Source organism: Aedes aegypti, chromosome 3 (genome assembly GCF_002204515.2).
Source record: "Aedes aegypti strain LVP_AGWG chromosome 3, AaegL5.0 Primary Assembly, whole genome shotgun sequence".
NCBI lineage: Eukaryota > Metazoa > Arthropoda > Insecta > Diptera > Culicidae > Aedes > Aedes aegypti.
The window spans coordinates 261,713,538-261,729,940 of NC_035109.1; positions in this window are offsets into that span (position 1 = coordinate 261,713,538).

Consider the following 16,403-nt stretch of genomic DNA (forward strand, 5'->3'; position numbering starts at 1 on the left):
CAATATACCCTTAGAATAGCAGATAATTCGTTTTCTTATCTGGAAAATAGGCTATATGAAACTGATGTCTTGGTAAGGGATGCACAAGATGAGCATTATGCTGTTATTGCATCCGAATTCGAAAAATGACAATAATTTATAGAAGACTGATTCGTTACAAAGTTTGTCGAACACGCTAATGAGATTAAACAGAGTTTTACTATTGATTGATAGAATTTTTCATCTTAGTACCCAAAAATCCCCAACAGTTTTTGTGTAATATATATGGTATAAAAAACACACATTGACATTAGTTTTTCAATGTGTGTAAACGGGAATCGAAAGTACAGTCACCCCACAGTTATGGATCAGCTAAGGGTCATTTTTTAGAATAAAATATGATTACAAATCATGGTGACCTTGTACAAAACAAAATTACCCGCCGGGCAATGCCGAATATCATTGTTTTCGAGAATACACATAAAAAATCGCAGTTATTTACGAAAAAGTGTCGATTTCGAAAGAAATTTCATACTTTATTCATCCCACAGATGTGGATCAGTGGAACAGGAGGGTCCTTATTATGGATCAAATCGACTCATATTATGGATCAGAACACTATAAAAGCAATTTATCAGTGAAGTAAACGAATGGTGTGTTAGTGAAAGTATACGTTTCGGCGTTTCTTTCGGAATCGCCTTATCGTTGATTCATAACTGTGGTACGGGTTTCAATGCCCCACAGTTATGAATCAACGATTCTATGAATACGGATAACATTTTATTTCATATGGACGAATAAAATATGCTAGAAGATGTTATGATTGATTGCGATGCTGTACAGATTTATGGTTCACGTAGATAAAATGTGTTCTGCGTGATTGCAACTCTATTTGATGAGGTATTCTCCGTTTAAGCCAACTTTGATCCATATCTGTGTGCTATCCATAACTGTGGGGTGACTGTAATATATCAATGAATTCATTAACCATTGACAGCTTACATGTTGCTTGAGGCAATAAATTACAAAAAATGCCCAAAGGTGGATCACCGCATCGCAACCTGATGATTGTTGAATCACGTATGACACATATATCGACGAATGAATGAATTGAAAGCATTGCTTTTTCTTTCCGAGTGATGATTGTTTTGATCGCATTTCATTGACGATTCAGAACGATTTGAAAACAATCATCATCATCGACTGAGAAAAAGCAGTGCTAACGTGTTCTGTTGCAACGCTTTATTTGAACCCCCGGTCGGATGAGCGTAAAACACTGTTCGACAAAAAAATTTTGTTTTGATGGATCAGGGACGCGTTTATATGGGTCTTGAAGTGCAAGAAAAATATAGCAAGAGGCCGTTTTCAAATGATTTGCAGCACCCCTGGATTATTTTTTTATAAGGCTTGAAAATTTGGCATTTTTAATCACAAAAAGTGTAATAAGCAAAATATCAATATCTTTTTAAATTCAATTATACAACCATTGAATTTGTCAAATCAATATTTTTTAGCACTGGATGACTTCAGGGAAACGTGCACCATTTCAGAAGAATATTGGCATCTATTTTGTACATGAATTTGGAATGTTAACGATCATTGAGCAAGTACGTGAGGATGATGGTGCACATGCCTGCCTGAGTGGCTGTCGAGTGGTGTCACAACAAAGGTGAAATTGTTGATTACTGAATTGTTGGTTGCTATTTTACGTTAGTCTGTAATTTCTAGGGATATTCTGATAACAAATGGACCTCACGATAGGTAATCTATTTTTAATGAGTACGTATCAAAATCTTTGGAAATCGCAAATAACAATATTGTCACATTTTTCATAGACTTCGCCATCGGTTCCTGATAAACCAGCTAGCGCATGTAAGACCACTTACATGTCAGTGTCTAACCTATATCAATTTTGTATTTTTGCTGAGAGTTTATTAGACCAACCAGCCCATATAAATACAACAGACACATAAATTTTCCGTAGTCGTCGTATCCTTGTTGAAATCAAATGTTACTGGATTGCATTGCTCATTGCTCTATCTAATGGAGCAAAGAATAAAATCTCAATCAAGCTTCTTCTTGAACCTATAATAACTATTATATAATGAACCAGATGTGTGAAATAGAAAAAAAGTAGTACCGTAAAACGGGGTAACTTTGATAGTTTTTTCGAAGAAAACTTGAATATTTATGCATGCTGTTTCAAAGAATTATAGTTTATATTTTTAAAACAAGTACTGGCATCCTAGCTATCGATTGCAATTGATAGATTGCCAAAAGATTTATTTTGAATGGATATATAATTTTTCATATAATCGAAAGTCGGGTTTCTGTTTTGGGGTAACTTTGATAGTGGAGTATAAATCGAACAAAATAGAATGAATTACGTAACATTTGTAGGGCATTGCATACCTCTAGGCGTTTAATGTTATAAGGAAATTCCTGACTTCAATTACTAAAATGGTCCCAGTTTGTGAAAATGATTTTCCCTAAGAGATTTGAGACCATATTCAAGTTCTATGATAACTAGGCTATCGAAGATAAGTGACCAACTATTCAAAACTACATCCAATAGTGATCGTAGAACAGATTGTTTGTAGGCGTTTCGAAAATGCTAAAATCGTATCAATTTTTAATATTCGTATATAAAGCCCCAAATGTTCTCGATTCAAATGAAAACAGCTCTTACATGAAGTTTCATATCAATATTCTTTAGTTTTGCATTCGTTTTGCTTAACAGATTAACAGAAGTTATGATATTTCGTTTAGTATGTGGTGGGTCCCACACTATCAAAGTTACCCGCATTATCAAAGATACCCCGTTTTACGGTATTTATATGGTGCACATCCTCACGTACTTGCTCAATGATCGTTAACATTCCAAATTCATGTACAAAATAGATGCCAATATTCTTCTGAAATGGTGCACGCTTCCCTGAAGTCATCCAGTGCTAAAAAATATTGATTTGACAAATTCAATGGTTGTATAATTGAATTTAAAAAGATATTGATATTTTGCTTATTACACTTTTTGTGACTAAAAATGGCAAATTTTCAAACTTTATCAAAAAATAATCCAGGGGTGCTGCAAATCATTTGAAAACGGCCTCTTGCTATATTTTTCTTGCACTTCAAGACCCATATAAACGCGTCCCTGATCCATCCAAAAAAAAATTTTTGTCGAACAGTGAAATTACAGTAGGGATTGCTTATGGACTGATGACAGTGGGGTAAAGAAAGGATGAGACGAATGCCAAATGAAATAAGCCGAGTCACTTCGTTCTATCAATTGTAATTTGGTTCAGTTATATCATACCACAAATCTTTACTTCTGAAATTATAATCCATTGAATTTGTTAAAGCCTACACTAAATTTGTACTGTAAAGCTATGTATGCTGTTCCGCTCAAGAAAAGTAAAAATTTCTGCTCATTTAATGGTCAAGAAATTTCCTACAGTGAGCTCCATTTGAAATGACATTTCTGTTCAACTGCGCACTGCGATTAAAGAAAAATGCTTTTCTTGAGCATTTCTTGCAAGAAATTTCCCACGCATTGAGATAGGCGATTACTTTTCTGTTGAAGTGCATACTTCGCTTAAGTGAAATCGTATATGCAAATTGAACTTTGTTAATCAAAACGTTATCTTTGTACAGTATACTACCGCATCTGATAGTGTGTTTGCTGAGTTGAACATTTGAAAGGAGTCTGCAACTAAATTTATCTAACGAAGCATAGAATTGTAGAGTATTTCTGTATTTATATATAATTCGGGTAAACATAACTGTTTTAAAACGATTATTTAGCCGTAAGCAGCACAACCTTATTAAACAAAGATCGTGAGATACTATAACCTCTAATCTAAAACAAAATCGATCACCAAGATTGGAAGTTAATCATTATAATTATATGTTTTTCTTGAACTGATTGTAAACATGAAATTTAAGCTTAAAGCGTAATAAACAGAAGTTTATGCTAAAAGACTTGGTCGACTCAACATGTTCATTTTTTTTACATTCTTCAAAGCTCACGGTGATTCTCTTGGCTCACCCACGGCGGATTTACAAGTGTGCTTCCTAATTTCTCATTTTTTACAATTTATTTTCGTTAGATGAATTGTAAGTTTAAACGGGATTGAGTTTTAGATATGTATAATCATCTTATTCTGGAAATTGAAAATCCGGAATTTTCTTACAGGTATGTTTTTCTAAGGGAACACTCCCCAAAAATGTTGATTTTCAAGAACCTCGAAACGCAAACCTTAACCAAACTAAGTTATAACTTGCTCCAATCATAAAGTTGTGTTCGACAAAAGTTCGTAGAATTGAATCAACTACTATGTAGAGGTATTTTCAATATTTTTGTTGTTTTGCTTGGTAGGTATGAATTTTTAAAGTCTGAAATTATCCCAAAAACAAAAAATTGATTTGAAGCACAACTATTTTTTTTTTTTTCAAATTGACTGAAATTTTGACCAGAAGTTCACCTTGATATGGGAAATCAAAATATTGGTTGACAGGGAAATTTCCAGTCATATTTTAAATTATGAATAGATCTAATGTATACTGCCTATGATTATCAAATATCAATCACGCCTCAAATGCCTTCAAATTACGCCATTGTCCAATGTTTGAAGTTTTACGTTCAAATGCTTTCTGTAATATAAAATTTAACGATTTCTCCAAAAACCATGCGATAATTGCCTTTGTCTCGGTCTCGTAGTGATAATCGTTGACCGGTTTCGTTATTTGCCAGGTCCGTCTACGAAATACACACAGCGACAGGCAGGGACCATCTGCAACTAATGGAATGCCATTCCCTCGGTCGTATTATCGATGAAAACACGACGGACGCGACCCGATACAGACTGACTTTAGCAACTTTTCTAATAAGAACTTTGTCTCATCAAGTTTGATAACCGGATCGTAACGACGAGAACATCTTCCGTGATTAACCAATTAAGCGTGGGTATTACGGTTCAGACGGACAAGCCAAACTGTTACCGGAGATGCCTTGGTATGTATGGTGCGCTCAGCTGCATCTCTCAGCAAGGGGGAAAACTCGAAGCGCATTGACAGCCAACGGACCTTTTGATAGGCAGGGAAAGTTCGACTATTTATCGGCATTAACATTCTGGGCGCATAAAAATAAATTAAATCTTTTTGCGATGGGCATGAACATGGGCTCCCTTTTGCGAAACACGCACGTGAAAGTATCAAATTTGACCATAATGATCGAAAGTTAGCACTTTTTTGTGTCTTTCACATTTATCACCGACAATATGGAAATATGACTCTGTAATACCACCACGTTTCGCCAATGTTGGATCATTCGCATTATTCCGTTATCGTAAATTAGTTTATTTACAGCGTGCCGCAGTTGGTAGGACGAAAAATTTGCTAACCTTATTTGTGCGAATTTTATTCAATTTTCACACAATTCTTAGGTCCCTGTCTTCTCTTCCGTCACAATTTTGCGAAAGCATGCCATTCGTTGTATGTGGGAACGTGCCGCCAAATTTTCTGCCGTTCTATCTGAGACGCATTATAATTTTTTTGTGCCGTTAAACTTTTCCCACTCGAAGCATGCTTCGAATCCATCCCCCGTAAAAACCAACCATGCCCATATAACTACCAGGAATGAATGGTAAAGTAGATTTTCAATATCATTGTTGTTGGAAACAGAAGTAAAGAATGGTATCGTTTGAGCATTCATGTGCGATGTGTTCGGAGGCCACTGGTAAGTGAATAAATCCCTAAAAATGAGCTTGATAGTGAAATTTTATTGTTGTTCACGTACATTCAAGTAACTACAGTAATATCTGCTATAAGGCAGTTCCTGATGGCTTGAAAAGTCTATCTGAGCCTAAAAAATGTACACCAAAGCCGTTTTCCAATACAAAATGCTAAACTTCCGATAGGTAAAACTTTAACTTAGTGGGCTTCGTGGCCGTACGGTTAGCGGCGTCAGTCGTTTAGGCGTATTGTGTCGCAAGATGTGGGTTCGATTTCCACTCCGGTCGGTGGAAACTTTTCGTCAAACGGAAAATTCATCACTGGTCTACTGGGTGTTATGTGTTGTCCGTTGCCTAATGTTAGTGATCGTTCAGTCTGTGCAGCCTTTGGCTGAAGACGGTCTAAATCTACCCAATTAAGTTTTCTGTGACAAACTACAGACCACCATTCAATTTTTGATAACTAAAAGAAATTTTGTGGAAACTAGTAGTTCATTAATTCAGCATGTTTGTTCTTAGTGGGCTTCGTAGCCGTGCGGTTAGTGTCACCAGGCATTTAGCCGCATCGTGCTAGGGAGTGTGGGTTCGATTCCCGCCACAGGCCGGTAAACTTTTCGTGAGGACTGTTTTCCGACTGTGCCACTGGGCGTTGCATGCTAGTCCGTTGTCTAGTGTGGTGCTTTCTTCGAAGGGCATAAATGCCCACTGGAAGCATTAACGTGTCAGTGTCTTAGTCGCTCAATACACAAATGTGATAATCGCTTCGGTGCTTTTGGATTAATTCAAAACTCTATGACAAGCTGCTGTTTCTCGAACTCTTCAGGTATACCAATTACGATCAGTGCTACTTGGTCTAGTCCCGGACGTTGGATCCAGCTCACACCGGCAGTCATATCAACATCGCTACTAAGATACGGTGCACCAGCCTGATCATCACGCATCTGCCAATGCGAGCTCTATCGTGCTCGGTTCCTCCAGCCAGCAGATATTTCGTCTTCGACGTATTTACCTTCAATCCAACCCGATCTGCTTCACGTTTCAGCCTGGTATACTGTTCAAAAACCACCTGAAACGTTCTTCCGACAATGTCCACGTCGTCAGCAAAGCAGATGAACTGGCTGGATTTATTGAAGATCGTGCCCCGCATGTTGAAGCCCGCCCGTTTCATAACACCTTCTAGCGCAATATTGAACAGGAGGCAGGAAAGACCATCGCCTTGTCGAAGTCCTTTGTGTGTTTCAAACGGGTCCGATAATGCACCCGATATCTTCGCACAGCACTGTACACTATCCATCGTTGCTTTGATCAGTCTAGTCAGTTTCCCGGGATAACCATTCTCGTCCATAATCTTCCATAGCTCTTCGCGGTCGATTGTATCATAGGCCGCTTTGAAATCGATGAATAGGTGGTGAGTAGGGACTTGATATTCGCGACATTTTTGGAGGATCTGTCGCAACATAAAGATTTGGTCTGTTGTCGATCGCCCGTCCACAAAACCGGCTTGATAACTTCCCACAAATCTGCTTGCCAAAGGCGATAGACGGCGGAAAATGATCTGGGAAAGCACTTTATAGGCTGCGTTAAGAATGGTGATCGCTCGATAGTTCTCACATTCTAACTTGTCACCCTTTTTGTATATTGGGTATATTATTCCCTCCTTCCACTCCTCCGGTAGCTGTTCTGTACCCCAGATCCTGGCTATCAATCGGTGCAGACAAGTGGCTAACCTCTCCGGGCCTATTTTAATAAGTTCCGTTCCAATACCATCCTTTCCAGCTGCTTTGTTGTTCTTGAGCTGTTTGATAGCATCCTTAACTTCACCTATTGTGGGAGTTGGCACGTCTCCTTCATCCGCCGTACTGATGAAGCCATTCCTCCTGCTATCTTGATCTTCCTCCTCTGCGCCGTTTAGGTGTTCCTCGTAGTGCTGCTTCCACCTTTCAATCACCTCACGTTCGTCAGTCAATCCTCTATCCTTACCCCGGCACATTTCGGCTCGCGGCACAAAGCCTTTGCGGGATGCATTGAGTTTCTTGTAAAACGATACAGCTGCTCCATCTATTCGCACTCCAACTCTTCCAGGCGGCGCTTTTTATCCCGGAATAGATGGGTTTGCTGTCTTCGCTTCTGTTTGTATCGTTCCACGTTTTGACGGGTGCCTTGCTGCAGCATCATCGCCCGCGCTTCATTCTTCTCGTCCAAAACCGTCCGACACTCCTCGTCGAACCAACCGTTCCGTCGATTTCCTTCCACGAACCCAACGGCACCTTCCGCTGCGTTGTTAATGGCTGCTTTGAGACTACTCCAGCAGTCCTCAAGAGGGGCTTCGGTGAGTTCTCCCTCTTCCAGCAACGCAGCTTCAAGGCTTTGCGCGTAATCAGTTGCGACTTCGGGTAGCTTGAGTCGTTCCAGTTTTTACCGTGGCGGGCGTCGGTACCGAATGTTGTTCACAACGGAGAGTTGTTGGCGCACTTTAACCGTCACTAGGTAGTGGTCCGAATCGATGTTTGCTCCGCGATAGGTTCTGACGTCGATAATGTCCGAGAAGTGTCTTTCATCAATCAAAACGTGGTCGATTTGCGATTCAGTCTGTTGCGGTGATCTCCAGGTGTACCGATACGGGAGGCTGTGCTGGAAGTAGGTACATATGGCCATGTTTTTGGAGGCGGCGAAATCAATCAGTCTAAGGCCGTTTTCGTTCGTAAGTTGGTGAGCGCTGAACTTCCCTATAATCGGTCTAAATTCCTCCTCGTGGCCAACCTGAGCGTTGAGATCTCCGATAACGATTTTGACATCATGGCTTGAACAGCCGTCGTATTCACTTTTCAGCTGCGCGTAGAAAGCGTCCTTATCGTCATCGTCACTTGCTAGGTGAGTGCTGTGCACGTTGAATTTACATTGTATGTTTCCTGTACTGATGGTTTTTACGGCTGGCTTGTAAGGCCTGCACCAACCCCCTGTCTCGCCGGAGGATCATCGTGCACAGCACTTTTTAGAGTCCCACGCTGGCACTAGGACGATGATCAACCGCTCCTAACATGGAGAACATACACTGTTTTGAGCCGCCCCTAACATGGAGAACAGACACTACACCCTCAGAAGAGAGGGGCCCCCTTCCCTGTCAGCATACGACCAAGGTCCCACCAGGGTTGGTTACCCGATCTTCCCTACGGTTACTCGTACCCCAGGCGGCACCACGGGGAGGTAGGGATAGGAGTTACTGGACAAGAGGCTAATGACCACAAATGGGGTCTATTTTATACTTGCAGGTACGCGAAGTACCAATGGTACGCATTGTCCAGTCATTTACCACCCTGTCCTGAGTGTATGGATATTGAAGAAACACCAGAACATGTTGTCTTTGATTGCCCGAAGTTCAACTTAGTACGAAACACGGTGGCAGCTGCTTTTGGTGAGTACTTCAGTGTAGATGGTGGGGTACACGGAATGATAAGCGATCCGGATCTGTGGAATATGATGACCAACAGCGGGGTGCAAATCTGGCTTACAGCGCAACTGGTGAGTAGAGCAGCGAAACGAGAAGCAGAGAGCAGCGCTTGAAGTTGGGTTGTCCGGACGCTGATGAACCGTAAGCCAACCTCCCACCGGAATTGTCGGACCGACCTCGGCACTCGACAGGTCAGTCTGTTGATGAGAGGAGACCATCGGGCGCGATCGGAGAGATCCTCTGTCGGGGACTAGACCGAGTAGAATGAGCGTAACGTAGTATCGGTAATAAGTCGTCGAGGCGCCTGTGAACCGGAAGTCACTCTCCAACCGGAATTGCAGAACCGACCCTGACTAATAATTTATTTTAGGGGAACCTGGTCCAATTCGGACCCTGTTCTAATTCGGTCCATCAAGCATTTCTCAGTACTAACGCTACAGTAAAGATCGCGTGTATCGTTATTCTACCCACCTTCCTGCTTCGATCTAACACAATAAATTTGACGCCTTTCAGTTAATTCGTCCAATTTTTATATTGGTTAGTTGTTTTGAAGTGCTCTAGTGTACCGTTATTTCCATGCTTCTTTAAGCGACAATAATTCTTCAATCTTTTTGTGTTATTTTGTGATTCAATCTCCAATGCCTAAGCTTTCATCTGACAATATGGTTTTCATATGTCTATGCACTGTTTAGGCTAGTTGAGCCTAACAATTCGAACATCACAAAATGTGTGTTGGTCCAATCCGGACCTTTCGATATGGTTCAATATGGACCTCTTGATTTTCAACGTGTAATCAGTCTATTCTAAGAGCTTCACTCCGTGAAAGTCTTCTCGACTTGGTAGAAAATCACAGTAGTTGTTATATTGATCAATGGTGCATTTGTTTCTGTTGCAGACAAGAGAAAGTCTTCGAAAAAATCTAAGAAATACGATAGATCACCAAAAATTAAAGGAATCAATAAATTATCTACTTGAAAAGCATATCTATCAATACCACAGCCAAGCTGTATCCAAAATAGTTTGGCAATTCGATATAAAAAACGTTTATGAGTGCTAAGAACAGTACAGTCAACTTTCCCTTACCCGATATGCTGTGTTTTTGTTCACAAGCTCGATATGATGCGCAGTCCCTTCAATATAGTGTACTTTGACCCCTATATCTAAGACCATACTTCCCCAACTTGATGTTCTGAGACTCAATGATGTGTGTTTCAGTGACCCATACAAGTTCACATGTTCAACCCGATATGTCCATGCAAAGCTTCAATGTGTTGAACTTTTACTACAATCAAAGTTAAAATGGCCATTTCGAATGTATTTCGTCAAAATAATAAAAAGCTTAAAAGTTTTAAAAATATCTTTTGTTTGTTCTTTATTTCGATATCTACCATACAATAGGGTTCGTTCATAATCGAGTATAGTCAATTCTCACTGTACCCAGTGCCAGATTTGGGATTCGGGGTTCCCGGGTCAGATCTCATAAAGGGGGCCCTTTTATACAAAATTCAGCACGTTTTGGAATTCCACAAGCCAACCTATTGAGTTTGAGTTTTGAACAAAATGGGCGGACCAAAAATATGAGGGGCCCTAATGCAAAGTTTTGTACTTTTTTTCTTGCCTGTACTGTATCTTCTATGGATTATATTGAAAGCTAAGCCATTCATAAACTATGGGATACAAAATAGAAGAGATATTTGAAAATTCTGACTACCGCGTCACAAAAAACCCTTACGCTTCAAGTTTCTGATAGCATTGCAAATATGTTTGAGTTTTAAAGTTCTGATAGGAACCCAATAAACTCTCTGAATTGAACAGTGCTTTACAGGTTTAGTCGTATTTTTTAAGATCATGTAAAAACGTTGAGCGCAAAAAATAGAAAACATTGAATGATTTATAACTACCATACAAAAACGATAAAACTTAGGGTCCGAACATGGGGGTCCAAATTGGAACAGGGTTGGTCCAATTCGGAGCTTCTGGAGAATTTTGTTCAAACATGTCTAGTCATGTCCTGGTAGGAGATATCACAAAACTCTCTGAGCGAAAAGTGAGCGCGCTGAATCAGGCTTTCACGAAAACATAAAACTTTTCATGTAGTTCATTGTGCTGAAAAGATATGGCCAAAAAACCGAATTGGACCATGCTCCCCTATTTATTTATTTGGTTTTACATCAATTAAGTTGATACAATCTCGGCAACAATATTTCGCCTGTTCACTCGGTTCCTACCCGCTTTTCTCCATCCTCGACTGTAGCCCGCGCTCTCCAGCTGCTGGTGCACCTGGGACAATCCATATGTTATGTTTGTTTTGAACTTTTCTTGAGGAGTAATGTAATCCGCTAGAAATTATTTTGGTGAAAGTTGTTTTGCATAGACATAGAGCATATAATATGAAATATTGCCGGTCATATGAGCGGTACAAAACGCTCATGCATTTGGTGCGGGGCTGAATATTTCTTGACCGCAGTTTCTTCTGGAGCCCGACTTCCACTGATGATGCGCCTTCGTATTTCCCGACTAAAATTGTTGTGAGCTGTCAGCAAGGATCCGAGGTAGACGAACTTGTCCAACACCTCGAAGATATCCCCGTCTATCGTGACACTGCTTCCTAGGCAGGCCCTGTGGCGCTCAGTTCCGTCTACCAGCATGTACTTTATCCTAAATGCGGCTTCCAATGTTCCTCAAGGTCCTGCATTCGAACAAATATCTCCTATTTCCACTGAAATGGTTGAGTCTACTGGAAATCAACTAAAGATATCAACGAGTCCTGGCCCAGATGGGATTCCTTCAATTGTAAATGCATATCATCGATATCATTACCTTTAGCAACGATTTTCAACCAATCGTTGTTAAGCGGTGTATTCCCCAAGAATTGGAAAACATCTTATGTATTTCCTGTTTCAAAAAAGAGACAAAAGAGTTGTATCGAACTATCGTGGAATCGCCTCCTTAAGTGCCGCCTCTAAACTGTTTGAAAAGCTGGTTTTAGAATACATGATGCATCATTGCTCCAATTTGATTGCCGAAGAACAACACAGTTTTACACCGAAACGATCAACGATGAATAGGTACCTCACGGATCGATCCATGTCTGTTAAAATAGGAACGCACCTCTCATCTTCTTTTACCGTGACATCATGAGTCCCACAAGGAAGTCATCTTGGGCCGCTGATTTTCTTGTTGTACCTCAACGACGTGAATCTTCTTCTGAGCTGTTACAAACTGTCATTCGCTGATGATTTCAAACTCTATTTAACTATTAAGACTGAATGCAGACTTTCTTCAAGATCAACTCAACATTTTTTCGGATTGGTGCACTTCAAATAGAATGATTTTAAATTCTTCAAAATGCTCAGTTATAACATTTACGCGCAAACAGAATCCCATTATCAGAGACTATATCTTACATGCTACCGTTTTGAACAGAGAATCTGTCGTAAAAGATCTGGGAGTTCTATTAGACACGAAACTTTCTTTCAAAGATCATATTTCTTATGTGACCACAAAAGCTTCAGCTCAATTAGGTTTTATTTTCCGTATTACTAAACAGTTTAAAGATGTGTATTGTCTGAAAACTCTATACTGTTCCTTAGTTCGCTCAATCCTTAAATATGGGTCGGTTGTTTGGTCTCCTTTTTATAAAAATGGTGTCGACAGGATTGAATCAGTTCAAAGAAAATTTTTAAGATTCGCTTTAGGATTATTGCCTTGGAATGACCCGCTGAACCTCCCGAACTACGAAGATCGCTGTAAACTAATAAACAAAGATCTTCTTGAAGTGCGACGAAATGTATCGAAGGCGACATTTATCGCTGACTTGCTGACTTCTCGTATAAACTGTGCCAATTTGCTGTGCCAATTAAACATCAACATCCGTAGTCGAATTTTGCGCACCAATGACTTTCTTCGCGTACCAGGATCGAGAACTAATTACTGTTATAATTCTCCTTTAGCTAGTATGTGTCGTGTATTCAACAAGTGTTATAATATGTTTGATTTTAATTTGTCTAGATCTACTATTAAGAAAAGAATTAAGCAATTATTGTGTTATTCGTAAGATTTGAATGTTATTTAACAGTTTATTAGTGTTTATTAGTTTTAAGTCAATTGTATAATTTGGATATGTTAATCTGTTGATGCGAAAAGATGAGAAGGTTTTATGCCTATTTGAGAGAGAGTTCATTTTTAAGCTCAACTCAAACGGGCTTTTCCCTACCCCTAAAATAAAAATAAAAATAAAAATAAAAAATGTCGTCCGTGTCGCCTGGAAAGTCCATCGCCTTGTCGTAGACCCCGCCGAGACTCAAACGAACTGGAGTGTTCGTCAGACATCTGCATCTGTTCTTGAGCTGTTGAATGACATCTTTAACTTCCCCCATCGTGGGAGCAGGTTGGTTTCCACTGTCCGCTGAGCAGAAGTAGTCATTCCGTTCGCTGTCCTGACCTTTTGTACCTGTGTTCTCTGCGCCATTCAGATGTTCATCGTAGTGCTGCTTCTACCTTTCGATCACCTCGCGTCCGTCCGTCAAGATGCTCCCATCCTTATCCGGGCACATTTCAGCTCGCGGCATGAAGCCTATGAGGGATATGTTGAGCTTCTGTTCGCGTTACTTGAAAACTTTACAGCAATTCCATTTCTTGGTATCCACCACTTCCATGCGGCGCTTTTTGTCCCGGAAAAGGCGGGTTTACTGTTTCCGCTTCAGTCTGTATTGTTCCACGTTTTGCCGCGTAGCATGCTGCAGCATTGCGGCCCGCGCTGCATACTTCTCCTCCAAAAACGCCTGGCATTCCACGTCAAACCAATTGTTTCTTGATCTCTGTTTCACGTATCCGACAGTGCTTTCGGCAGCGTCGTTAATAGCTGCTTTGACTTTCCTTCAGAAGTCCTCAAGAGGTGCCCCATCGAGCTCACCCTCATTCGGCAACGCTGCCTTCAGATTCTGCGCGTACGCATTGGCGACATCCGGTTGTTTCAGACGCGCTAGATCAGGATTTCTCAACCAGTGGTCCGCGGACCCCTAGAGGGCCGTGCCAACTTCTCAGGGGATCCGCGAAGTTATTGAAAACAAGCTTTTTGAAGATTGATGAATAAATGTAAAACATATCTTACCTCGCTGGCTTCAGTTTTCTAAAACTAAAATTATTTTAATTTTTTTACTAATTTTCTTTTACTACACAATTACTAGCATACTTATTATTTTGTCTGTTGCAGAATACAAACCAAATTTTAGCTAACCGGCGTTTCATCTACATTTCTTCTAGTGTGAACTTCAAAATAAAACTACTATCGCTCCTAAGATCCCGAAGTAGCCGTGGGAGTTGGCATTTGCTACCTAATATTTGGCAGATATCCACGAGATCTTTGTAAACTTTCTTAGACGTTTAAACGACACACAAACCACAGGCGTAATCTTCTCGAATCCATCACCACTGATGAGTTTTTCTACTAATACGTGATGTGATGTTCGTCGGAAAATTTTTGCATAAAAATTTGAATATCTGTCAAGATTTTTAAATTAATTCTTTCAAAATCAGTAAGTTCACTCCTTACAAATCTATAAGCAAGTTTCTGAACATATTCAAAACAGCTTCCAGAGGTGATACCGTAATCCGGGGCAAATTGATCACAATTTTACAATTTTTTGTTGTGTTTTCTTTCGGAAATAAAATATTGTCAAATAAATTATGATAAAATCAGTACTCCTTTGATCTTTATTAGTGTACGTAATCGACTTTTTATTAAATGATATTTAGCATATCATAAAAATTGTTTCAATATCAAAAAATCAAAATAACACACTGGGGCGAAATTGTTCACCATATAAAAAAGCAGGTTAAAGAATAAAAAAAAATCCTATCTTTTCCTATCCTAATTTGGGTCTCCTGTAGGCGAATTCCGGCGCGTATTTTCTTCGAAGAAAAGAAAATTTTCTTGCTGGTGAGTTATGGAAGAAAAATTCTTCTCTTCAAATAAAATGTGCGCCGGAATTTACCTACTGATTTTGAAAATTAATTCAAAATTCTTACAACTCGAGTATTTGATAATTTTATTGTAGAATAAAACTTTTGAAATCTGCCTAATATGCATAAATGTAGGTAATTTCCTTTGAAATGAGCACATTATTTGGACATAAACGGTTTTGCGATTAGAAAACTATACTTGCTATGCTGTATGATATCAAAAATGGGTTCAGTAGTTCATACTTAAGCTTACACAACATTTTGAACACTCAAAGTTGACATGTAGGCATAGCACCAGCGGATTGTTTAGCACCGACATTTCCAACTGTATTACTTACACCTTCAAAAAGTGTGATTTTTTCTTTGCCATAGTGACCCTAAAAATATAAAATAGTTTAAAATTATCATTAGCCATCTATAAACTAGAAAATACAGAATGTTTGTGGTGCCATCGAAACCATCAGCATTCTTGGAAGGAAATGTCTTTTGGTACCGACCTGATCAAATTCGCCACAGTGATCAATTTGCCCCCGGATTACGGTATTTATTGGATACCTAAATTAAGTATGGAAAATTTCTTGTTTTGAGCATGGTAGCGGAATCTGGTGAAACTTTGAAGATAACTAAAAAAATATTTCAAACCTTAAATAGCCTTGTTGGGTCTCTGGCTGCACTGCGTGAGAAATTTGCTTCTCTCTCAGTCGATGGTGCTAACGGTCACTAAGTTAGACGAGTTTTTTTTACATTTTCTGGCAGCTGATCGGGTCGAGGACCACCCAGCATACTCGGTGATTCGCCAACTCTTCATTCGTAAATAGACCTGCAAGTGAAGAAAATCGTCAGACTTGTAAAGAGAATAACAGAATAAAATTAATTTGTGTAGTTAAATTCCAGTTCAGTAATAAAGTGAATCTTTCTGTGTGCTATCTAGAGGCTCGAGTAGTGTAGTTACTAGAAGAAAGAAGACTTTTCAGTGGTGAACTTGTGCCAATTAGCTCGCCATCCCCACTGCGGTGTTGGCATTCAATTAGGGTCAAATGGTCCAAAATGCCACTTTAAGGATTTGTGTCGTTTTCTCCTAATAAGATCCACATTTTAACGCTGTTCAAAGTCCTAACAGTAACTTTACAATATTTGCTAGCTACCATCATGAAAACATTTCCCAAAATTGAGTTGTTTAACGGGTTTAAATCGTGTAGAAAAGTTGGTTGAAAAAGGGGGGTGGTTCAAAATGACCAAATGGATGGGGTAGAATGCCATTTAGTATGGAGAACTAGTAG